Raw genomic sequence first — 17,313 nt, forward strand, 5'->3', positions numbered from 1 at the left:
AAGACAAGTCAACCACTCAAACTCTCTATCCTTGGGTCACACTATTGTTTGAGAGACTTGTTTAGTCAATTTAGTGTGTCCTAAATTGCTACATAAGTTATCAATCTGTGAATCGTAAACTAATGAAGTGTAGTGCACTGTATGTGCTAGACAACCCTTTTCTTACCTCACTGTTTTTAGTTTTATCTTGTTTTGGGGTTTTGTTCTTGTTGGTCTCCTAAAGTGTTCAAATGCAATGGAAATCCTAGCAAAATTTTTAAGGATACTTTTAAATATCAAGTGTAGATGTCGAGTTAAAGACAAGGTTTATGCTTCTTATAATAATTTCCAAACTTTGAACTTAAGAGATCTTAAACCATGTTGTCTACAAAATCAGAACTTGAATACGAGTGTAAACATGCAGTTACGTAAACCAAACTAAAAATGAAGTACTAAAAATGAGGTTGCTATCTCTGCTGTCCATCCTAATTGCAGAATTCAAATCTAATAAACTATTGCAACTCAAAACTAAAAAGTAAAGAAACTGGAAACTAGTCAACGATTTCATCCATAATCACAATATTTCATCAATTAACTTCTAAAATGGAGTTAAGCTAAAGACTCTGGAAATATCATCATATGGCATGAAAATAATGACATCTAAATTATCTAATTTGCGCACTAATGAAATCAAAGCCAATTATTCCATCTATAATCACAATATTTCGTTAATTAACTTCTAAAATGGGGTTAAGCTAAAGACTCCAGAAATATCATCATATAGCATGAAAGAACTGACATCTAAACTATCTACTTGTAGACTAATTAAAGCAAGATCAATTACTTCACCTATAATGACAATAGCTCTCCAATTAACTTCTAAAATGAGGTTAAGCTAAAGGCTCCAAAGATATCATCATATAGCATGAAGAACTAATATCTAAACTATCTTGAACAGTAAACAAATCTCACTAAATAAAAGCATAAACAACTGAAATTGAAAACTAAATTCCAATAGAGGAAGCAAGTCTCAAATCACCACTTGATGCAACAACTACACTAAGAAGCTCGAGCATAACCAGACTTAAAGACCTATTCTGAAGTGCACTTATCAGTGTTATTAGAAAATATATCAAGCTGCAAAAACATGTACATGATTAGAATGATTAAAATCATAAGCAAAACGTGAGAAATGTACAACTCGAATGAGAGAAAATATACATGAAAAACTATACAAAAACAAAATAAGGGACCTCAGCTATGTAGGGGCCCTCTGCACAGCTTTGGACTAACATGCTATTACTTCAAACCATGCTTAAACAACCATGTGAAAACCAGAGTTTTGTATTATGAAACAGAGGAATACGTCTCTCGGTTACACAACAACAAAATAACGCTATATCAACAGTATCAAGAACTAACTATCTACGTTTCAAACGCTTATATTTATAGAGAAAATGGATAACTATATCTCAGAGGAATTTCTTCAACAATAGACACGTGAACAGGTCAAAATTCGAGGATTCAGCCTCTCGGTTTCCATGAGTAGTAAATCTATGCGAGGTGGATGTTGGATTGCGTTATGGAGATGGCCTGCAGGTGGCAAAAATAGATCCATGAATTCAGGAATGGCTTCGGGCTTCTTTTACGTGTAGGGACAAAGTCCCATTTGATGTAGAACTCTCTGTTGACCACCCTTTGATTGGGACCTTTCCTTCTGAATTTTGCTAAGTAAATAGGACGTCATCTATGTGTGGATCATTCTTGAGATGCCCATGTGTCTCATTCCTCCTACTGACACCTGTAACCTACAGAACAATGAAAATGGCTACGGAATTGAGAATTAGCTACGGAAAGTGGATACATTTCGTATTTGATAAACAAAACCTAGATCAAATAGCACACACAATGATATAATTTAAAAATCACTCAAATACACTCCTGATATCAACATGTAACAACTTTTTATAGCTTAAGAGGCACTGACATGGGAAAATAGAAGAGAAAGGGTTTAAGAATATGCATGGAAGAGAGGTAGTTTTAGGTCTCAACATACCCCCACTATGAAGATGTTGCATGTCCTCATGCAACCAAAATTGTAACTATCCTTCTTTCAATTCATCTGCTCTGAAACTTCTGCTAAGAAATCTAACCTTTTCTTCTTCCTTCTTGCTATCACTGTCATCTTGGGCTTCATCATAAGACATCTGCACTTGAGATTGATGAGGGCTCTACTCAACCTCCTATTTTTCTTCTTTAGTTTTCTATTTTTCTTATGCTATAACCATATGTGCAGCATGATATTGTCATGGATAACTCTGTCCAATTTGTTTTGCTCTTTTAATGTCTCATTCTCCCTTTGGATATGTCTTTTCAGGACTTCTAGCTCATAATTTCTTGTTGTAATGATTGGATCAAATATTCCTGAGTTGTACCTGGCTGATTAGATGAAGTTCCTTGTTCTGCTATAGTCTTTTCCAATGATTCAATGAAATCATACATCTGCTACTGAGTTTGATCAATTTTTGGTGTTGTCTTCCTTAGACTAGTTTCCAAATCTGAGGAGAAGGATAATAATGTGGACTTTGATCAGGTGGAGTGTTTTTTGGTGACTGATCTGGAGTTTCACCTCCCAGGTCTATGAATTGAGCTCTCTGAATTGCCATCTTGAAGGTTTTAACTTGGAAGTCAATGGGCAGTAGAACTTCCTTCCCATAAACAAGTTCATAGGGAGTGTGTCTTGTTGTCTTCCTCCATGTAGTTCTGTAGGCCCATAAGGATTCAGGAAGCCTTTCTGCCCAATATCTTCTATGAAGATGCACAATATTGGTAATGATTCCTTCAATTACTTTATTTGTGGACTCCACTTGACCATTTGCTTGCAGATGATAAGGAGTGTATTTCCTATGCTTGACCTTGTACTCTTCCATAAGCTTCTCCATCATTCTAGATGTGAATTGACTTCCTTGATCTGTCACAATTTCCCTTGGAACACCAAAGCGAGTAAAAATATCCTCATAAATAAAATTAACTACTGTATTTTCAGTAGCAGAAAATAATGCTTTGGCTTCTACCCATTTAGTGACATAATCAGTACATACCAATATATACATTTTTACTTGGATGGGGGATTAATAGGTCTAATTTCAAAGGGTTCGATGAGTACCTAAGGTTGTAATGGACTCTCATTTGAGGGGGTAGGTTTCCCTACACTTTGGTAGCTGTCACACCTTTTGACATATTGTTTTGCATCTTTGAGGAGGGACGACCAATAATATCCTAAAGAAAGGATTTTATAAGCTGTCCTCTTGTCAGAAAAGTGTCCACTGCATGGTTCATCATGACATGCTTTGAGAATATTAGGAATTTCATCTTCCCTGACACATCTTCTGATCACAAAGTCTGGCCCTGTTTTAAACAATTCATTAGAAATCCATGAATATCTTGAACTATCCTGAATAATCTTTCTTCTTTCACTAGGAAATAAATGTGGAGGTAGTTTCCCTGTAACCAAATAGTTAGCCATATCTGCAAACCAAGGAGTTTTAGTAGTTACTGCAAATAAGTATTCATCGGGAAACTTATCCTCTATAGGAGAGTCTTCTTTGATATTCTGGATCCTAGACAAAAAATCAACAACTGTGTTTTGCTTCCCAGGTCTATCTAGCACAGTAATATTGAATTCCTATAAAAGTAGGAGCCATCTTGTATGTCTTCCATTAGTAATAGGTTTGTTCATCAGATATCTAATTGTATAATGATGAGTATGGATAAAAGTTTCATAGCTTGTTATATAATGTCTAAACTTATTAATTGCATGAACAACAACTAAGAACTCTTTTTCAGTCACAATATAATTTAACTCAGCAGGAGTCAAATTTTTACTGGTATAGTAAATGGCATAAGGAACCAAGTCTTTTTGTCCCAATATAGCTCCTAGCACTGTATCTAAAGCATCTGTAGAAATATGGAAAGGAAGTTTCCAATTTGGTCTTCTCAAAATAGGTGCTTCAGATATTCTTGTTTTCAAAGCTTCAAATGTTGATTGGCAATCAGGACTCCACTTGAATTCACAGTATTTTGTAAGCAGTTTGAAGAGTGGAGATGCTATTTTGGTAAAGTTTTCTATAAATCTTTATAATATCTAGTAAATCCTAGAAAACTTCTAACATCTTTTTGACAATTTGGAATAGGTGACTTGGAGATGACTTCAACTTTGGATTTGTCTACTTTAATCCCATCCCCTGAAATATGATGTCCCAAAACAATACCTTCAGTAAACATCATAAAGAATTTTTCATGGCTTAATGAAAAGTTTGTTTCTTTACATCTTATAAGGACTTTTTCCAAATTTTCCAAGGCTTCTTCAAATGTATTACCATAGACTATCAAATCATCCATATATACCTCTACACAATCATGGATTAGATCAGAAAAAATTCCTAGTACTACTCTTTGGAATGTTGCAGGTGCATTACATAACTCAAAAGGAATCACTCGGTAAGAAAAAGTTCCCCATGGACAAGTAAATGTGGTTTTATCTTGATCTTCAGGTGCTACCCGAATTTTCTTATAACCACTAAAACCATCCAAAAATGAAAAGTACTTTTTGCCTGCTAATGTATTTAATACTTGATCGATAAAGGGCAAAGGAAAGTGATCCTTCAATGTTGATTTATTAAATTCCCTATAGTCAATGCACACCCTCCATTTACCATTCTTTTTGGGCACTATCACCAAGGGAGAAACCCATCGGCTATCTGAGATTGGGTAAATGAAGTTCACATTGAGTAATTTTTGGAGCTCTTCTTTCACAATCTCCCTAAGATTTGGATTCATCCTTCTCTGAGCTTGTTTGATTGGTCTGTAGTTTTCCTCAATATAGATATGATGGATGCAAGTCTTAGGGTCAATACCTTTCATATCAGTATACTCCCATGCAAATGTAGTAGAATTTTTTTGTAAGATTTTGGTTAGCTCTTCTTATTGTAACTTTTCCAAGTTTTTATTGATATTCAATGTTTTACCTGGAAAAATTTCAACTGCAGAACTGCCAAACTCTTCCATATAGTAGAGAGACATTTGCCTTGATGACAAGTATTCAATATGAAAATCTAACTGAAATTGTGTGTGATCATATTCTGAAGATGTTTCAAATTTTTCTAATGTGTTCAGGATTTGACTATCTTCACTAACTTCAGAGAGAGTAAAGACAGGTTGTATAACATCTTCATCATCGACCCATTCATTGTCTCCTACTTCTGTAATTGCTTTTGTTGGAGGATACAAAGTAAATTTCTTTGTTGAACTACCATCAGAAATGTACATGTCACTAGATCTACAACTAATAAAAGCATTAGCTGTGGCTAGCCAAGGTCTTCCTAAGATGAGTGGGTGTCGTCCTAGATTATTCTTGGGAGTCAAAATCATGAAATCCACCGAATATTCCCAAGAATCCAAGGAGACCGAAATATCTTCTAGTACACCATCTGGTTTGATTACTGATCTATCTGCAAGTTGCAATAAGGTAGGTGTGAATAGAAGATTAGGAAGTTTAAGTTGTTCCATAGTTTGTCTACTCATAATGTTTATAGCATCCCTTAAGTCAATCAATGCATTTGGAATTTCTATTCCATTTATGTGTGTCTTGACAATTGGACTACCTAGATCCACATAATTCTGTATGGTAATCTTTCCCATCATGACATCTGCTATTTTTCCTACCAGGTGGATTCTTTTTGCGTCTCTTTGTTTCCTACCTAGTATTTTGATACTCAACTCCTTTATTGTTTTTGCTAGAATAGGAATCTCTCTAATGGCTTGTAGCAAGGGAATATTGATATAGACATTCTTTAATTCATCTAGGAAATCATAGTCAGGCAACAAGATTTGTTTCTCCACCCCACTATCAATTTGTAATCTCTCAGGAAAAGGAGGTGTGGATGTAGATATAGGTTGCGCAACTATAGGAGTTGTGGGGGTTGACGCTTTTTATTTTTCTCTTTGAATGGTTGGGTTTTGAAGGGATGCTTCTTCAAAACCTTTATTGACTTCCAGAGAATTATCCTCAGAAGCATCTTGCTTTTGAACATGTATAGAAGGTTTTTCCTTTTCTAAAATCCTCCCAGATATAAGTTGAACATCATTAAGATCTGGAGGAACAATCATGTAAGTAGGAAATGGTTGTCCTTCTACCATGTAGGCATTCTGAGGGTTTTTGTTGTTGGGATTTGGTAATGGTTTGTCTAGTAGTTGATTTGGCTTCTATTGAAATGGAATCAAGAGTTGAGAATTTTGATTTTGTTGAGAAGGTTGTTGTTGTGGAAATGGAAATGAAAGTTGTAGGCTTTGATTTGGAAGTTATGAATTTTGTTGTTGGTTTTGTGGGGGAGGATAGCCCTGAAAATATGGAGGATATTAATAATATTAAGCAAATATCCCATAAGGATTTTGTACCCATTATTCCCATGATTGATATTGATACTGATTTTGAGGTTGAGGCCAAGGTTGTTGCCAAGAATTCCAATTTGGTGGGGGACGAAACTTCATTAGATTGTTAAATCCTTGATTTTGTTGCCCTTGCCAAGGTATTCTTGAAACAAAACAAAGAGATTCTACAGAATTTGGGTCCTCCTGAAAGACAGCTTTAAGCCCTGGAATTAAAGGACAGTCCTTGGTCTCATGACTTTCTAAGCAAATCATACATGTTTATACAACTTTTGCATCTAAGGGACATTCTCTTAGAGCATGTTTCTTTCTACATTTTGGGCAAAAGATAGCTAAGGCATCAACTTTTGTTTTCTGCTTGTGTTGAATTTTGAGGGTGTCTAGCTGTTAACTAAGGCTCCCTAGAATGTCAGTTTTGAACTCTTCAAGCATATTTCCGATCTTTACCCTACTTATTGTCCTAGATGCAGATTTGTTTGCTCTAATAAGAGAAGGATCTCTAGGCCCTTTTCCAGTTTTAGATTTTCCCCTTAAGAGATGGACACATCGTTTTGCTATGTCACTTAGTGGAAGTTGAGAGATGTCTCCCTTCCCCATCATGTTTAAAATATCTATCCATTCATCTTTAATGGCTTTCAATAAAAGGGCTTTCAAGGTTTCCTCATCCAAATTGTTTATTTTGGCTCTCTTTAAGTTGTATTGAAATCTATCAAGCAAATCCTCTAAGTTCTCATCTTCTTTTTGCATCATTTTGAATACCTCATCCTTATGATTAGTAGGCATGCAATAATCCAAATATCTATCCAAAAATGGCTACCTCATATCATTCCAAGTCCTAATAGATTATGTGACTTATCCCATAAACCATTTCAAAGCATCCCCTTTCAATGTTGAAGGGAACATTTTGAGTTTTTGAGAGTCTTCTAGATAGTCATAAGCTCGGCCTAAGACTTCAAAATCAAATAGAAATGTTTCAGGATCCTCAATTCGTAATCCATAAAAGTTTGGGAGGATAGATGGTGAAATGTTTTTCATTCTTGTATGAGTTTCCTCATCTACTATAGGGAATCCAAATGAATTATCTACTTCCCTATTTCCTCCATTGTTGCCTCTATCTCCTCCATTGTTACCTCTACCACCTCCATTGTTTCCTCTACCTCTACCTCTACCCTTCCTCCAAATAGTGAAGATTCTCCATCTTGCTCTTCTTCTGCCATGATATTTTCCTCAGAATCTTCTGGCTCTTCTATTAATGGCTGATGAGAGAGAGTTTCTACATCCTCTTCTTCTCCAGGTAATTCTACTTCTTCCACTGTAATAGGCTCCCCTATGGAGGTGAAGAAGGGTTCTTCTCCTAGGTCAGATTTAGTAGATGGAGTGGGAGAATCTTCTAATTTAGTTGCTCACCCTTGAATTTGAAGAATCCTAAGGCTGGAAGTATGAGTCTGGGATGGAGGTGTATTGTCTGTTCCTTGAAGTAGTTGGAGTTGTAAAAATCGAACTTTTTCCCCTAGCTATAAACCTTCCCCTAAAATCTCTTTCTCTATGCATGTCATTTTTTTTTGATGATTTTTAATTGGGCTAATAATCATTTTCTGATCTTCCAGATCACACTAGGTGCAAGAAGAGAGCATACTGAAGAAATTATTGAACTAATAATTTTTTTTTTCTTCTGATCGTCTAGATCACACTAGGTGCAAGAGGAGAGCATACTTCAAGAAATTATTATTTTTTCCTTTTTTTTTTTAATGTAAGAGATAGGCTACCTAGTTACACTTCCTTGGCAAGGGTGCCAAAGTGTTTAGTCAATTTAGTGTGTCCTAAATTGCTACATAAGTTATCAATCTGGGAGTTGTAAACTGATGAATTGTAGTGCACTGTATGTGCTAGACAACCCTTTTCTTACCTCACTATTTTCAGTTTTATCTTATTTTTGGGTTCTATTCTTGTTGGTCTCTTAAAGTGTTCTAATGCAATGGAAATCCTAGAAAAGTTTTAAGGATACGTTTAAAGATCAGGTGTGGATGTCGAGTTGAAGACAACGTTTATGCTTCTTATAATAATTTCCAAACTTTGAACTTAAGAGATCTTAAAACACGCTATCTACAAAATTAGAACTTGAATAAGAGTGTAAACATGCAACTACATAAACCAAACTAAAAATGAACTACTGAAAATAAGGTTACTATCTCTGTTGTTCATCCTAATTGCAGAATTGAAATCTACTAAATTGCTGCAACTCAAAACTAAAAAGTAAAGAAACTGGAAACTAGTCAATGATTTCATCCATAATCACAATATTTTGTCAATTAACTTCTAAAATGGGGTTAAGCTAAAGACTCCAGAAATATCATCATATGGCATGAAAATATTGACATCTAAATTATCTAATTTGCACACTAATGAAAGCAAAGCCAATTTTTCCATCTATAATCACAATATTTCATCAATTAACTTCTAAAACGAGGTTAAGCTAAAGACTCCGGAAATATCATCATATAGCATGAAAGAACTGACATCTAAACTATCTACTTGTAGACTAATGAAAGCAATATCAATTACATCACCTATAATCACAATAGCTCGCTAATTAACTTCTAAAACGAGGTTAAGCTAAAGGCTCCAGAGATATCATCATATAACATGAAGAACTGATATCTAAGCTATCTTGAACAGTAAACAAATCTCACTAAATAAAAGCATAAACAACTGAAATTGAAAACTAAAGTCCAGCAGAGGAAGCAAGTCTCAAATCACCACTTGATGCAACAACTACACTAAGAAGCTCAAGCATAACCAAATTTAAAGACCTATTTTGAAGTGCACTTATCAGTGTTAGTAGAAAATGTGACAAGCTGCAAAAACATGTACAGGATTAGAATGATTAAAATCATAACCAAAACATGAGAAATGTACAACTCAAATGAGAGAAAATATACATGAAAAACTATACAAAAACAAAATTAGGGACCTCAGCTAGGCAAGGTCCCCCTGCACAGCTTTGGACTAACACGTTGTTACTTCAAACCACGTTTAAACAACCATCTAAAAAACAGGGTTTTGTATTATGAAACAGAGGAATATGTCTCTCGGTTACAAAACAACAAAATAATGCTATATCAACAGTATCAAGAACTAACTATCTACGTTGCAAACACTTATATTTATAGAGAAAATGGATAACTGTATCTCAGAGGAATTTCTTCAGCAATAGACATGTGAACAGGTCAAAATCTGAGGATTCAGCCTCTCGGTTGCATGAGCAGTAAATCTATGCAAGCTGGATGTTGATTGCGTTATGGAGATGGCCTATAGGTGGCAAAAACAGATCCACGAATTTAGGAACGGCTTCGGGCTTCTTTTACATGCAAGAACAAAGTTTTGGTTGATGTAGAACTCTCTATTGACCACCCTTTGACTGAAACCTTTCCCTCCGAATTTGGCTAAGTAAATAGGACCTCATCCATGTGTCGATCATTCCTGAGTTGCCCATGTCTCTCATTCCTCCTACTGACACCTGTAACCTACAGAACAATGAAAACAATTGCGGAATTGCGAGTTAGCTATGGAAAGCGGCTACATTCTGTAGCTGATAAACGAGACCGAGATCAAATAGCACACACAATGATATAATTTGAAAATCACTCAAATACACTCCTGAAATCAACATGTAACAACTTTTTATAGCTTAGGAGGCACTAATGTGGGAAATTAGAAGAGAAAGGGTTTAAGAAAATGCATGGAAGAGAGGTAGTTTTGGGGCTCAACAAGACTTGGGGCATGGTAACACTCCCTAGACACTGCCCGAGCAAGTTAGTTTCAGGACTAACGCTCCCAAGACACTACCCAGGTGCTTTATAATGCTTCCCAGACACTGCCCAGGTGAGTTAGTCTCAACACTAATGCTAACATTCTGGGATTTGAGCCACCTTTTTCATCCCAGAGCCAGGGAAACACCCAGAATGGAATGATCATTTAGAATTGGTAAGAATATAAGGTAACAAGGATACAAAAGCAATAATAGGAACAAAATCATAACCAGACCCCTACTAGCCATGATAGGCATTTTGTCAAACATATCATCAACATGTAACCTACAGGTGTGAACAACACAACTAAGTGTAGGGATCTCATACTTATATGATAATTTCCATGAACCATTGTTTCCTCATGTATTTTGGTGCCTTATCACTTATTGGGTCATAAATACAATATCCATTCAAGCACAAGTAAAAACATGATGAGAGCCAAACATAGTTGTTTCCATAAAATGTACATATAACTAGCATAATAGGAACATAAATACAATGGACATATCAACCATCAAAATACATACATACATATATATATATATATATATATATATATATATATATATATATATATATATATATATATATATATATATATATATATATATATATATATATATCAGTACATTTGCACATGAAAATCAAGGGAATGAATTTCCCATTAATAAATGCAATGAACCAACTGGTGATGGGAATACCACGTTCCACCCGACCATAAATTGGATGAGCCAAGTTTCTCTTCAGCCAATCACCCCCGTGCCATATTCCAAGCATGAATGTGGGACTCATAGAACACATCAAAAACACCAATCAATGTGGATGCCACCAGAGTTCTCTGTCTACACTGTGAGGAATTTCATTGCCTACTTGTCTCTCAGGCATTACCGTGCATCTGCAGTCTGATCCAGGGATCACTAGGCCTGACACTGAGATATACTCTCTAGGATTTATCGTGCATTCCATCCCAGAATCACTAGGCCCAACGGAGAAAAAATCCACCTCTTGGCTTTACCATATATCCCGCCATTCACCGGCAAGGATTCCTAGGCCCACCGAGGCACACAATATGGATTTACCACAACCCACAGTCTGGTTCAGGGGTTATTAGGCTAGTGGCTTCGTGTATCCTCAGTCTAGTTTAGGGACCACTACCACCATGTTGTCAATTTGAAGATCTACCCCACTCAACTTTGAATCCAATCCAACCATTACACAAAAAACACATGAGAGAACCCATCTCATCAACGCTATCAGGAAATGGCAAGGCTAGGCTGAAAATACTATCACATATGGAAAAATCCATGCCATGGTAGAAAAGAAACACATGCAATCCCTTGCATGCCGAATCTAGAAAGGAAAAACACAGAGGCAAGTTGATACCTGCAATGAAGCCTATTGTAGCTATTGATCTTGCCTTTCCCTACTTAATCTTTGCTTCCTCTTTCTTTGTTTGTCTTTCTTGCTCCAATGCGAAAGTGCCCAAAGAAAACTCAAAGTGTCCAAGAGTATGAGAGAAAGATAGAAAATAATGAGAGAGCTCCAAACCTAAACTAACCAAGTCTTGTCCACTAATCCTCAAAAACCTTTTTATTAATGAGGCCTCTATTTTCTTCATTTTCCATTATTTTCCTTCAATTTCTTCCTCACATGCAACATGTGACATTTCACCTTCCTTTTCTCATAATTTACATTATTTTCATAAATAAATGTCCCAAAAATTCCATTTTTCATCTTTAATGCCTTAGCCATTGCCTTTGCCAATTTCCTTAGCCGTAAACAACCAAATGAATACCCCTTAGGATGTCTTGTCCATCATCCAGCTTGGAATACATGTCCCATCATCCATGGTATTTATATATTTTTACATTTATTACATGGAATTTTTCACCAGGGTTGTTACACCATTCATATACTCATGACAACGCATTCCACAAAATCAACAACAAGTTCTCCATGACAGCCTTACTTCAACAATAATCAATCATCAAAAAAATGTAAGAAGCATATAAAATGCAAGTGTGAGTGACATACATGCAACTGACATGCATGCATGACCAACACACACCACCCATCCAGTTTGAGGGTTGAACCATGCCTCTGATACCACTTTGTAACACCCACCTCCCACATATACCCAAGTAACCATGCCAACAGGGGTAAACATGAGATGAGAGGCTAGTATGATCAGATTTGAATTCCTATGTGACCTTAAGGAAGTGGAATTGATGAAACATCACACACAATCATCCAACATCATCAACATAACCCTCAGGAGATAAGTTAGCCACTCAGTCGGTCTGTCCCTCAGTCCAAGTATTGTTATGGATCTCTTAGGCCATAGTCACTCTCATGCTATGGGCAAGGGAGCGACCAACAACCTAAAGTCACTCTCACAGGCTTGCATGCCAGCAGCTAGAGACCGAAATTTCCAGGTCTGTGCGAACAACCCCAAGATTTAAGCCATTTTTCAGGCCTAGAGCCTAGGCCAGTACCCAGAATGGAGTAATAACTTAGCATCAGTAAAACTCCTATTGGGTTGTGTTATATTCTTTCCATGTATTTAATAGGGTTTTTGAAGGGCACCCGTAACCCCATTTTATGGGGTCCGGGGCAGCGCCTTGGAAAATTTTGGTTTTGGACCCTATGTTAGGTTGGGCAGACCCATCTATGGTTTTGTGCATGATTTTCGCACATGCTTTTTGGACGCGATGGTTTTCGGTCCATGGTATTAGACGCGATGGTTTTCGGTCCATGGTATTGGACGTGATGGTTTTCGGTCCATGGTATTGGATGCTTCAACATGTATAAATATGTATTGTAACATTGAAAGGAACATAATGAAAAATCAAGCTGGTAGTCCCGGTTTGGGGATCCAGGGGAAAATCTCTATGTAAATGTGTTTTATGTGTTCTTCTCTTGCAATAACCAGACCCCTACTAGCCATGACATGTATTTCCTCAAACAAATCATCAATATGTAATATACAGGTGTAAACAACATAATTAAGTGTATGCATCTCATACTTATCTGAGAATCACTATGAACCATTGTTTCTTCATTTCAATTGCTACATTATCATCTATTAGGTCATAGATACATTATCCATTAATATACAAGTAAAAACATGCTGAGAGCCATACATAGATGTTGTCATAAAATATACATATAACCAACATAATAGGGACAAAAATACCATAAACATATGAGCCATCAAAATCCACATATACATCAATAAATTTAAACATGAAAATCAAGGGAATAAATTTCTCATTAATGAATGTAATGAACCAACCGGAGATGGGACTGCCACATTCCACCTGACCATATATTGACTGAGCCATGTCTCTCTTCATCCAATCACCCCCATGCCATATTCCAAGCATGAATGTAGGACTCATAGAACACATAAAAAAAAACCAATCAACATGGATTCCACTGGAGTTCTCTGTGTACATTGTGAGGATATTGAGTTCCTCCTAGTCTCTCAGGATTTACCATGCATCCATAGTCGGATCTAGGGATCATTAGGCCCTACATTGAGACATACTCTCCAGGATTTACTATGCATCCCATGCCATGACCACTAGGCCTAACGAATATAAAATCCACATCTTGGCTTTACCATATATCATGTCATTCACCAGCAAGGATTCCTATGCCCATCAATGCACACAATATCGCTTTACTGCAACCCACGGTCCAATTCAGGGGTTACTAGGACAATGGCTTTGTGATCCTTAGTCTACTTCCGGGACCACTAGACCATATGTTTTTCAATTCAGATATCCACCCCACTCATCTTCGAATCTAATCCATCCATTCCACATAAACTAAATGAGAGAACCCATCTCATCAGAGCTATCGGGAAATGGCAAGGCTAGGCTGACAATACTTTCACACCTGGAAAAACCCATTCCATGGTAGAAAAGAACCACATGTAATCCCATGCATGCCAAATCTAGCAAGGAAAATATACGTGCAATTCGATACCTGCAATGAATCCTATTGTAGATGCTTGACCCTACCTTCCCCTACTTGATATTTGCTTCCTCTTGCCTTCTTTGTATTTCTTTCTCTAATGCCAAATTTCTCCAAGAAAAGTCTAAGTGTTGAGTGAGAGAGAGAGAGTAATGGTAGAGCTTCAAAACTCAACTAACAAAAGGTTACACTAACCAAACTTGCCAACTGATCCTTAGAAGCCCTTTTATCAATGAGGTCTCTATTTTATTTTTTTCCCATTATTTTCCTTCATTTTCCTTCTCACATGTAATTTGTGACCTTTCACCTTCCTTTTCTCCTAATTTCCATTATTCTCATAAATAAATGTGCCAAAAACACCATTTTTCCTTTCCGAACCCTTAGCCATTGCCTTTGCCAATTTCCTTAGCCATAAACAACCAAATGAACACCCCTGAAGATGTCTTGCCCAGCATTCATATTGGACTACATGTCCCGTCATCCATGGTATTTATGTCCTTTTCCTTCTATTTCTTTCTCTCTTTATTTCTCCTGTTGGTGCTCTTCTCTCTTAAACTAATTCTAATGTCAAATTGATAAAAAGTTGTGAACTGATCCTCATAAGCATTTTTATTATTGAGGCCTTTATTTTCTTACATTTTCCTTCATTTTTCCTTCAATTTTCATTTCATGCAAATTTATGACCCTTCAAATACCAATTCTCCTATTTTCCTTTATTTTTCTTAAATAAATGTCAATTAATTCCTCTTTGCCTTTGCCAATGCCTTTTCCAATTTCCTTAGCCATAGTAAACTGAAAGTGACACTCACTACAATGTTTTTCCCAACATTCAACTTGGAATACATGTCTCACTACCTTGGTCTTAGTTTTCCTTTATTATCATTTATTACATGTATTTTTAACCCGAGGTTGTTACAAGTACTTTTCAGAGATATTTTATGATGGAAAGGTCAAGAATTTTTTTAGCTCAAGATGTATTCCATGATAAATGAATACTATACAACCATATTTTTAAAGTTGTTGAGGTATGTGACATATCTCAAAGATGAAAAGGCGAAGATCAAAAGGTTCATGAGTGGGTTGTCATTATCATTCAAAGATCAGATTGAGTTTGATGAGCCTTAATCATTTGAGGAAGCCATCAGAAAGTGGAAGCATTGCTATGAAAAATAAATGCATAGGCCCATGTTCAAGTGTGACCGCAAGGGTGGCAAGAAAGCTAAAGGAAAATGGCCCAAGAAGTGAGGAAGATATCAGAATGTAGGTTAGAAGGAAAATTTGGTTCCTCATAAGAAGTCTAATGTAGTGGAGAAAGGACATGGGTCTTAGCCTTTGGAGAAGAAAATAAAAATAGTGTCAAAGAACCATTTAAGTGTTTGATTTTAGGTAGAGATAATTTCAAGAAGGATTGTCCATTTTATTAGGGTGGCAAGCCTCATATGTACGGTTCTCAGGAGGCGTAGATAGTTGGGGATGTAGGTTAGAGCATTCCCTGGTTTTATGCAGTAGTTGATAATAGGAAGGCAGACCAACATAAATCCATTATCGATATGGAAGGTAAGCTTTGTCATCAATTTGTTTCTATTTTGATTGATCCATGATCTAGTTATAGCTATATTAGTCCTCACCTCATGGATCAGTGTCGTTTGAATAAGGAAGTGCATGTGAAATATCGGTTCATGTAGTTGGCTACAGGGACCAAGAGAAGAGTTCATCATTGGGTGAAGTCTTGTGAATTTGAGCTTAATGGCATGCCTACATCAATAAACCCAAATTTTCTTCCTTTTGGTGCATATAACATGCTTTTCATCATGGATTGGTTGTTTATTCATAGGACCAAGGTATGTTGCTATGAAAAGATCATTGAGTGCCTAGATGATGATGAAAAAAAGAGAGTCTTGTAGGGAAAGAAAAATCCCACATCAATGAGGATGGTTACAAAAATGCAAGTTAAGCACAAGTGCATGAAAGATTTTTTATTGTTTGTAGTTCATGTTTCCAGTGACAAAGGGTTGGATGACAAGGATGGTGAATTCCTAAGAAGGTATCCTATCTTGTAGTGGTTTTAGGATGTGTTTTCTACAAATATTCTAGAGTTGCCTCCTCATAGGGAGGTGTAATTTTATATTAAGTTGATGCCAAGGGAGACACCATAATCTAAGACACCTTATAGGATGATCACTCCCAAGTTGGCAGAAATGAAGTTTCATGTTAAAGAGATTATTAAGAAGGGATACATAAGGCCAAATGAATCTCCATTGGGTGCGATATTGTTGTTTGTAAAGAAGAAGGATGATACTCTTAGATTGTGCATTGATTACATGTAATTGAACAAGGTGACTATCAAGAATAGGTACCCATTTCCTCAAATTGATGGTTTGTTTGATAAACTTAAGGGAGAGGTAGTATTTTCAAAGACTCATCTAAGATCAAGATATCCTCACGCATGCATCAAAGAAGAAGACATCTATAAGACTACCTTTTCACATAAGGTATGGGTGTTATTAGTTTGTGGTGGTTCCTTTTGGTCTTACTAATGCTCCATCCACCTTCATGTGTATGATGAAAAATGTGTTTCAACCTTACCTCAATAAGTTTGTGATAGTATTTGTTGATGATATATTGGTTTATTCGAAGAATGAGAAGGAGAATGTAGAGAAAATAGAAATAGTATTGAGATTTTTGAGAGAGCATAAGTTGTATGCCAAGCTCAACAAGTGTAGTTTATTTAAAACTCATATTCAATACATGGGAAATGTTGTTTCCAATTAGGGGATAGAATTAGATCCAAAAAAAAATAATGCTATCTTTTATTGGCCAGCTATGAAGAATGTGAACGAGGTCAGATCATTTCTGGGATTAGTAGGTTATTACAAAAGGTTTATCAAGATTTTCTCTAATATTTTCTATCCTATCACGTTTTTGTAGAGGAAAGGAAATAATTTTGAATGGAATGTTGAGTGTGCATCTAGCTTTGAATAGTTGAAGAAATTTCTTACCAATGCTCCAATTTTGAGGATTGTATATCCCGACAAGGACTTTGTGGTTTGTGCAGATTCCTTTAAGGAAGGATGTGGTGGATTCTTGATGAAGGAAG

At 36.2% G+C, this 17,313-nt stretch overlaps 1 long non-coding RNA gene across 10 annotated transcripts in view; it reads right to left on the minus strand.

Moving 5' to 3' along the window:
• The window catches only part of LOC149204014 (uncharacterized), a 61,760-nt gene that overhangs the window by 19,780 nt on the left and 24,667 nt on the right, over positions 1-17,313 (minus strand). Inside the window, exon 5 of one of the 10 annotated variants that reach the window (XR_016252349.1) lies at positions 1,544-1,787. The exons of 7 other annotated variants lie outside the window; for them this stretch is intronic. This is a non-coding gene — a long non-coding RNA (uncharacterized LOC149204014). Of the gene's footprint in view, positions 1-1,543; positions 1,788-9,472; positions 9,951-17,313 lie in introns of those variants that run through there. 2 more of the 10 variants (XR_016252348.1, XR_016252358.1) reach the window with 2 other exon arrangements.

This window comes from Pinus tabuliformis, chromosome 1_2, assembly GCF_031772625.1.
Source record: "Pinus tabuliformis cultivar Carrire ecotype Pingquan chromosome 1_2, CPIR1, whole genome shotgun sequence".
Classification (NCBI taxonomy): domain Eukaryota; kingdom Viridiplantae; phylum Streptophyta; class Pinopsida; order Pinales; family Pinaceae; genus Pinus; species Pinus tabuliformis.